Genomic DNA, 10,000 nt, shown 5'->3' with positions numbered 1-10,000 from the left:
TACACAGGAAAAAAAATTCCTTCAGGCTAATAAATAATACATCATTGAATAAGTGTTTTCACAGTAAAGGGAATGAGAATTGCGTACATTCATGTTTTTATTCTGGAGATATTTTCTATATATTTGAATGGTCTCAAACATCTTTATAATAATAATCAAGCAGAGAGATACAAAGATTATTTTCAATGATATGCCTTGGTTTCATACAAGAAAGGTTCTAGAAGATGTGCACCGAGAAACATTTGCAATTGAATGTAAAAATCGATTTGTGGACTTAGAGACTTTAAGAGTTGAAGAGCAGGCAATTAACGAAGAATGGTGGGATATTAAGAACATATAATAGTCAGTTGGTACTGAAGATTTGAGACATGCAATTACAAAGATAAAGCCACGGATATCAAATCATTCTTGGGTTACTATGAAAAGGAGACAAAGACAGAGATTGATTGTTCAATTTTTGTTTCTAGGAAGCAATGAGAGTTACAAGGTAGAGCATGCCAAGTATTTCAAAATTGATAAAAAAGTCAAAATGAAAGCCAGGAATGACTAGAGAGAGTATTTAGACAGTAAAGCAGATGAGACTGAGAAAGTTATATATTTAGGAAGGGGCTATGGTGTAAGAATTGCTCATAGAATTATCAATGAAATCTCTACTAGGGCTAAACCGAAGAGGCATATGCCCATCAAAAAGAGATATGGGACTGTTATAACAACAGAAGATAAAGAAAGGCAACGTTGGACAGAACATTTTAGCGAGGTCATGAAGAGGAGATATGAAAGGAATGATTTGATTGATATACCTGAAGCTGAGGAAAACCTTGATGTACTCACAAAAGAAATCAGTGTGCTTGAAGTTGAAGCTATCATTAAAAAACTCAAGAGATTGAAAATCCCTGGATACGATGGAATAACTGCTGTGATGATATTGGCCGGCAATGACGTGACTCCCAGAATACTTACAAGATTATTTTGTAGAATGTGACACGATGAGGCAACATCTGATGAATGGGAGCTGGAAGTGTTAGTGAAAATGGAAAATATCGGAGATCTGAATGATTGCAGTAATTACAAAGGCATTACCTTAAGCCAGTTGTCCTGAAAATATATAACATGCGTACTCTAAAGAAACTAAACAAAGATTGATGAAAGCTGAGAGATGTAAAGTAGTATTTAGAAAAGGTAGAAGTTGTACTGACCAAATTTTCCTTTTAGGACATGTACAATAATGTGTGGAATACAAAAATCCACTTATGGTGGCATTTGTGTACTATGAAAAAGCCTTTGATATTTTGCACCAATCCATCATGTGTAGTCCTCTGTTATATTGTTCTTCTTGAATATATAAATTTGATCAAGTCTATTCATGAGCATAGCAAGTGAAAAGTAAATGTTAGTAGACTTCTATCAAGGGATGGTGAAGGATTAGGCTGGATAAGTAATAAGAAACTAGCTGACTTAGAGTATGCTGATGACGCTGTCTTTATTAGCAGAACACCACATAATTTGCAATGCATGCTTACCAGAATGCTTGGAATATCACATGAGGTTGGGATTAAGATAAGTAGAAGAAAGACAGATGACAAGAACAGAATATGCAAAGGAAGATGAAAATTTATAACACTGGAAGAAGAAAGGAAAATGTAAAATCATTTAGATATTTAGGAACTATAACCTCTAATACAGGGTCTTTATGATTGGAAATTAATGAAGGATTGAAAAAAAAAACAAATCAGACAATTACTAGGTTAAATAAAATCTGGAAATCATGTTGCCTGAAATTACATATAAAAAGCAGAGTATATATCAGTTTACTGACATAAATTTTTGTCGTGGTATGACAACGAAACAATACCAAATATATTTTGTTGATTTATTAACCCTGGATAGGTACGGTGGGTCGTTCGCGACCCCGAACGTCAAAAAAAAAAAACAGGTTTTTCTCACGTGACTCAGCCCCGTGACTGAATTTGTGGGTGATCGACCTGCAGGAGGTGTCTCCCCTACACGCTCTAGTAGTGTCCAGATGTGCATTGCTGTAGCTGTACTCCTTCCCCGATTTCTGAGACGAGTCGGGGTCGTTCGCGACCGAGTTTACCCTTCTAAGGTAGTTTGCATAATTATCAAAGTTATTACGTATTATGAAATTGTCGTAGAATGGTGCAACTTGTATAGGTTATCAGTTGTGGAAAGTCTTGGTGGATTGTTTGGCTACCATGTGCATGATTTTTTTTTTAGTTAAAATGTCGTTCATCACCACGAGGACCATTTTACCGCGATTGCCCCTTTTTCATTTTTTTTCATTTTTTTGCCAAGTCATTTTTCCGTAAGATATTGCCAAATAGTGTCGTAAAACTTTTGCTTGTTTAGTGTTGGAAAGTGTGTCTAAATGATCTGGCTACCCATGCATGACTTTGTTTTTGTCAGATACGACGTAGTTATTGGTATATTGGGTATTTAACTGCGGTTACCAATTTCTGTTTTTTTTCAATATTTGTAAAAATTACTACGTAGTAAGGAATTGCCGTATATTATTCATTTTTTTTTTTCATGTTTATGTGTTAGAAAGTGTGCCTTGATGGTTGGGCTAACACGTGCATGTCTTTTTTTTTTTTTATCTGAGATGCCGTATATTAGAATGTCGGGCATTTTACCGCGAGTACCCCTTTTTCATTTTTTTTCATTTTTTTGCCAAGTCATTTTTCCGTAAGATATTGCGAAATAGTGTCGTAAAACTTTTGCTTTTTTAGTGTTGGAAAGTGTGTCTAGATGATCTGGCTACCCATGCGTGATTTTGTTTTTGTCAGATACGACGTAGTTATTGGTATATTGGGTATTTAACTGCGGTTGCCAATTTCTGTTTTTTTTTCAATATTTGTAAAAATTTACTACGTAGTAAGGAATTGCTGTATATTATTGATTTTTTTTTCATGTTTATGTGTTAGAAAGTGTGCCTTGATGGTTGGGCTAACACGTGCATGTCTTTTTTTTTTATCTGAGATGCCGTATATTAGAATGTTGGGCATTTTTCCGCGAGTGCCCCTTTTTATTTGTTTTGCATTTTTTTGCTTAGTCATGTTACCGTAAGGAATTGGCAAGTAGTGTCGCAAAACTTATATTTTTATAGTGTTGGAAAGTGTTTCTAGATGATCTGGCTACCCATGCCTATTTTTTTTTTAGCCAGATATGGCGTATATATAAGTATGTGTTCGATTTTCCTGTGATTGCCATTTTTTTGTTTTTTTCCCATTTCTTTCAAAATTACTACGTACTAAGGAACTATCACAGAGTAATGATTCATTTATGTGTTTATTTGTCGGAAAATGTGCCTTGATGGTTTGCCTAGCACGTGGCTGAATTTTTTTTTTCTGAAATGCCGTATATTAGAATGGCCATTTTTCCACGAGTGCCCCTTTTTATTTGTTTTGCATTTTTTTGCTTAGTCATGTTACCGTAAGGAATTGGCAAGTAGTGTCGCAAAACTTATAATTTTATAGTGTTGGAAAGTGTTTCTAGATGATCTGGCTACCCATGCCTATCTTTTTTTTAGCCAGATATGGCGTATATATAGGTATGTGTTCGATTTTCCGGTGATTGCCATTTTTTCGTTTTTTCCCAATTCTTTCAAAATTACTACGTACTAAGGAACTATCACAGAGTAATGATTCCTCTAGATGTTTATTTGTCGGAAAATTTTGTTTACTTTTTTTTTGATTGAATATCATCAAATTTTTTTAGCTAAAATATTATATTGTTTTACATTTTTTTTTTTCGATTTTATTTCCCTTCAAAAAAATTTTTTTGGGTCAGAATTTTAATTTTATAGTCGTAAAATAATCGACAATTATCCAGCAACCCACCATACAATTTTTATGCATATCCAATAATAATTAGATTAGTAAATAACACCTTGAAATTGACATACCCTTCCTACATTTCAAGTGGCAGATTAGGGAGTCTGAGTCAGTGTGGTTGGCGGCCATTTTGTGGACATATCCGAAGCGTAAGCTGCCCTATCTATATATATTCTTGTTCCCTATAGAATTTGTGATATTTTTTTATATTTTTACCTGCATAAATATCATATTATATATTAAATATATGTATTTTTTTACGAAATTTCTAAGTACTCAAAAAATTACCTTTAGATATGGCCCCTGATATAAATGTAATTTACAAAATAATGAAGATTTTTTTTACATATTTCTATTTTAGGATAACATATGTTTATTCCCTAAAAAAATTAGCCACTTCCTATTTCATTTGGGTACCCAAAAAAATTCATGAAATTTGGACAAATTTTTTTGGCCAAAAAAAGTTACCCTTTTTTTCTCATTTCAGATCTTCACCTCCATGGGTCTGACTTCATCCAAAATACATCAAGATGTGTCCTAAACATTCAAGAATCAATTCCTAAAAGGATTTGTGTATATATGTATAAACTTTTTTTTTATGAATTTTTATGTCAGGTCTTTTTTTTTCTACTTAATTTTTTAAAATATTTATAATAAATAGTTTTTCTGCAGATGAGTAGTATTTATCTTTACAGTTGTTTTAAGCATTCATTGAAGTTTTTTTTGGCAAAAGAAAAAAGGAGGTTACTGCAAAAACTGATTTTTCAAGAATTTTTTTTGGCGTCGGGGTCGTTCGCGTCCGAGTATACCCTTAAAGGGGTGTCCGAGGAGCGTACCTATCCAGGGTTAACAAAGCCCCCATAAGAATATTAGAGTTAAATGGCAGAGCAATATTAGAAATGAAATTATAAGACAGATTACTCGAGTACCATATGTGGATGATATCATGGTTACATGTAGAGGGCGATAGTTTGGGCATGCTTTTTACACTCCCCAACTTTTAATTTGGCTACACAAGGCACGAGGAAAGCTGGAAGACCCACAACTAAATGTCTGAGGACTATGAGGCGTGAAGTAAGAAATGATGCTAGAAAGGCATTAATTTGAAAGCTCAAAATAGAGACTCTGGCGAAATCTAACCGAGGCCCTTCGCGTCAGTAGGTGTATTAGGAGATGATGATGATGACATATATATATACATATATATATACATATGTTTATGCATATATATATATATATATATATATATATATATATATATATATATATATATATATATATATGTAAATATATATGTATATATATTTATATATATATATATATATATATATATATATATATATATATATATATATATATATATATATATGTATATATATAAATAAATATATATATATATATATATATATATATATATACATATATATTAATATTTACATAAATATATATATATATATATATATATATATATATATATATATAAATATATATATATATATATATATATATATATATATATATATATATATATATATATATATATATATATATATATATATATATGTATGTGTGCGTGGACAAATAGCCAAATTAGTAAAGGATATATGGTAATAGATCAAATATATAACAAGTAATGAACAATTAAAATGATATATTTTTAATCACTAGCAACATTAAAACATATATCTTATATATAAACTATAAAAAGACTTAAGTCAGCCTGTTTAATATGAAAACATTTGCTACATGTTTGAACTTTTGAAGTTCTACTGATTCAACTACCCAATTAGGAAGATCATTCTACAATTTGGTCACTGCTGGAATAAAACCTCTGGAATGTTGTGTAGTATTAACTACATCCATAGTATTATATAAAGGATGGAACTGTCTGTGATAATATGAATGTGAAGAATGGTCAGAATTATGAAATACCGTAAGCAACATGTATAATAAACTAATTGAACGATGGTGTGAGAGATTAATTTCTAGATTAGGAATAAGAAATATAATAGACCATAAGTTCTTGTCAAACATATTAAGATGAGAATGATCACATGAAAACCAGATAGAAGCACAATACTCGAAACAAAGTAGAATGAAAACACTTCTTCAGAAAATATTGATCACAGAAAATCTTGAAAGGGTTTCTCTAAAAGCCAATTTGTTGTGCAAATGAAGAAGACACAGACCTAATTTAATTCTCAAAAGTAAATTTGCTCCCGAGAATCATACCTAAAATTTTAAACGCATCATACAGAGTTAAAGAAGCATTATCAATGCTGAGATATGGATGTTGAGGAGCCACTGTCCTTGAACTACTTACAATCATTATTTGAGTTTTTTTATGAATGAACTTCATACCCCATAATTTACACTATGCACTAATTTAGCTAGATCTCTGTTAAGAGATTCAGCATCCCCAGATCCACATTCAGGAGATGGAATTGATGTAAAGAGAGTAGCATCATCTGCATATGCAATGAGCTTGTTTTCTAGGCCAAACCACATTTCATGTGTATATAGTAGGAAAAGTAGTGGGCCAAGAACACTACCCTAAGGAACACCAGATAACACATTCCTATACTCACTATACTCACAAAACAACTCTTTGCCATCTATCAATTAAGAAATCAATAAAGATGCTAAGAAATGACCCACCCACTCCCAATTGTTTGAGTATGAAAAAAAGGGCCTCATGATTAACATGGTTAAAGGCGGCACTAAAACCAGGGCCAATAATACCAACTTCCTGAACACAATCAAAGGATTTTTGTACAGCATTGGGGATTGTAAGATGGGCATCACATGCTCCAAGGGCTTTATGAAAATCAAATTGTAAACTAGGGAACAGATGATTACCTTCAGGAAACTTATTAACATGTTTTGCCAAAAGACGTTCAAAAACTTTTGATAATATGGAAGTTAGGAAAATTGGGTGGTAATTTGTTGGAATTGAGCTACCACCAACACGTTTACATAATGGTGTAACATTGCCAATTCTCCAGCAAGTACTAAATGCTCCTCTTCATGCTAACTTGTGCAAAATAAAAGATAACTTTAGAGCTGAGAAATCTTCAGTATTTATAAAAAACAAAGGGAAAATATCATTAAGGTCTACACCTACATAAGCATCAAGGTCCATCAAGAAAACTCCAATTTCACAAGATCGAAAAGCTAAACTAGTTAGTTTAGCCTCAGGAAAACAGGAATAAGGGAGTTATAGTTTCTCATTACTTTGCTTACTGTCAAACACATCATCCCAAAGGGTTGCCTTTTCCTTTGGACAGTAAGGACAGGGCCATTGGGTTTAAGTAAAGAAGGAACTGTTGCATCTACACCAAAGAGTACAGTTTTAAGGGTAGTCCACCAATTATGCTCCTGGGTTGTACCAGAAAGGGTTTATTTTATTGTTAGATTGTATTCCTTTTCACTAGAAGCATAAATTCTCTGAACAAAAGCTCTAAGCTGAGTATAGTTATTCAAGGTCAAATCTGAGTTGTTACCCTTGCAAAGATGATTGGCCTCCCGCCTCTCTAAATCAGCATGTCTACAATCATCAGTAAACCATGGTTTGTCCTTCACTCTACACCTTAGCACGCGAGAAGGGATACACCTATCAAATATGTTGACTAGATTTTCATCAAAAAGGACATCAGGATTAACAATACTACACAATTGTGACCAATTCCAGCCCAAAACATCATGCAAAATCGCATTCCAGTCCACTTGAGACTTCATATAAATCTTACATGATACTTCAGGGACAGGCTGCTCATTCTTCACCACCAATGAAATCAAGGTGTGATCAGATGTCCCAACTGGAGGTCCAAGCAGTTACCAGACCTGTAATTAGCTTCACTTATGATTTACTCACAGCCTGATTAAGAGGCAAAGTCTTAAGCTCTTAAGCCATGACGATCGGTAGGAGATACATACTTTAACCACTCCCTATAGTGAGCATTGAAATCAACAACAAAGACAAAAGAGGTCTTTCTATCATCTTTTTGTATCTTAGCCATAATGGTAAGAAGACGATCGAAGACTGAATCATCTATGTCGGAACTCTGGTAGATCCAACACAAATAGAATTTGTTCTGCCTGCCACAGACTTTTATTAACTGAATCTCATAACATGCACTTTCATAGCAGGGTATACAGGCCTAATATACACCGTCATTCCCCTGGCCCAAGGGATGGCATCGTGTTTCAACATTTCTAGGTTCTTTAAACCAGTTATAAGGAGCTCAGATGAGTGCCTCATATTAGAAACCAAAGTTTCTGATCAAAAAACAATATCATCCTCTCTGGACGCAACTGTAAAGTCTTGAATATTTGCATGAAGACCACGAATATTGCAATACAGTAGACGACATTGACAAAACCTAGGACTTAAATATATATATATATATATATATATATATATATATATATATATATATATATATATATATATATATATATATATATATACATATATATATATATATATATATATATATATATATATATATATATATATATATATATATATATTTGCAAAATTCAATTAAGGTATATGCTTTTAAATCCAGGACCTGCGTAACATTAATTAAGCGGTGTGATTCCTCTGTTTATTTTACGTACACTCTAAAGTATATAAAGAAAGACTTCAATGGCAAAGTTTGAAGGAAGATGGAATAGACCAGAGAATCTCCATTTTTTTAACATATAAGAGAAGTCACAAACGTTGACAGACAGAACCCAACAATTAGATTATTCACACTGGAATGAAACTTTCAATGATTTCGTGGATATATCTAAGCCATTAGATTTTGTTATTGTGGTAGCATATCTGAAACTTATCTTCTTGACGATCTGCTGGACTGGAGTTTGGGACCAGCTTAAGCCCAATACCTTTTTTGTAGTGTCTGCACCCTCACCTTCTTTTTGCGCTAGGGATGGGGATTTTAGGAGAGGCTACAAGTTTACCTGTTGAGTACTCAGCAGCCATTACTTGGCACTCCCCGGTCCTAGCTTGTATGGAGATAGGGCTTGGACGTTGGTCACATGCAAATATGGCCAGCCTCTATATGTCACTGTCACTTGCCTCTGCCATTTATGAGTGACTTTTAATCGTATGAACGGGGCTCCATCAATTGTAAATTGGGACTGCGATTCCAAATGTCAGAGATCATATTTGTTTGTCTATACAGTGTGATACATTATAAGCAAAACCAGCTCATTTTTTTTTAATCAGTCAAGATAGACGTAATGAACATTATTGATTAAAAAGTCTTCTTTTCAATTTTTAAGTAAGAAAAAAGGAACGAATCTTCCACAATACACAATCTATTATTACAATGAGAATTTTACAATAAGATTCCATATCTTTTTGTAATGTGTGGATAGATTTTCTTAATCATCGATTTTCATTTATTTATCTTTTTTTTTCTTTTTGAATATTTAGGCATACCTGTAAAATGGTAATCTGCCACATCATACAGGAAATAAGACATTTTTTTTCCTGTAATTATTTCATAATACAAAATTTTCTTTGATGATCTCATGAAATGGTATTGATTGAACTCCAAGAAGAGTTTGAACATGTTCAATTGGATATACGAATTTCTGGTACACGTCGCTCTGAAGACGTGCACCCAGTCACACCTTTACTGCTCGGTGAGTTCCTGTATTAAGCCCCGCTAAACTCCTCTGCCGTATCTCCCTACAATGTCTCTTTAGCTAGTCGCCGTGAAGTAATAGTGTGACAAGGTGCATTTCCTCAGAGGTAGGAGTTTATTTTTTTTTTATTTTTTTTTTTTTGCGTACAACTGTACATGTCTTACCTCGAACATATAGTCACTTACATTAAACATAAGTTTTAATTCATGTGTCTCCATTTCCCTAATAATAAAGCGTATGATCAAATAGCACATGGCTAATAGTTGGAAGGCTATAAATTCTTCATATATTAATATTCATCACCATTTTTATATTTAACAGGTCGAAACAAGTCTCTTTTTATAGGTTATATATTTATATGTATGTATATATATATATACATATATATATATATATATATATATATATATATATATATATATATATATATATAATATCAATTTTGATGTTTTTACTGTTCTTGAAATATTTAGGATTAATTGTTAATT

General features: G+C 32.6%; 1 protein-coding gene across 1 annotated transcript in view; it reads left to right on the top strand.

The window, feature by feature from the left end:
• The window catches only part of LOC137627383 (irregular chiasm C-roughest protein-like), a 229,364-nt gene that overhangs the window by 111,739 nt on the left and 107,625 nt on the right, over positions 1-10,000 (top strand). The window lies entirely within an intron of this gene.

Source organism: Palaemon carinicauda, chromosome 35, assembly GCF_036898095.1.
Source record: "Palaemon carinicauda isolate YSFRI2023 chromosome 35, ASM3689809v2, whole genome shotgun sequence".
Lineage (NCBI taxonomy): Eukaryota > Metazoa > Arthropoda > Malacostraca > Decapoda > Palaemonidae > Palaemon > Palaemon carinicauda.
Note: the sequence above shows the minus strand (reverse complement) of the source record. Positions and strands in the feature narration are given on the sequence as shown.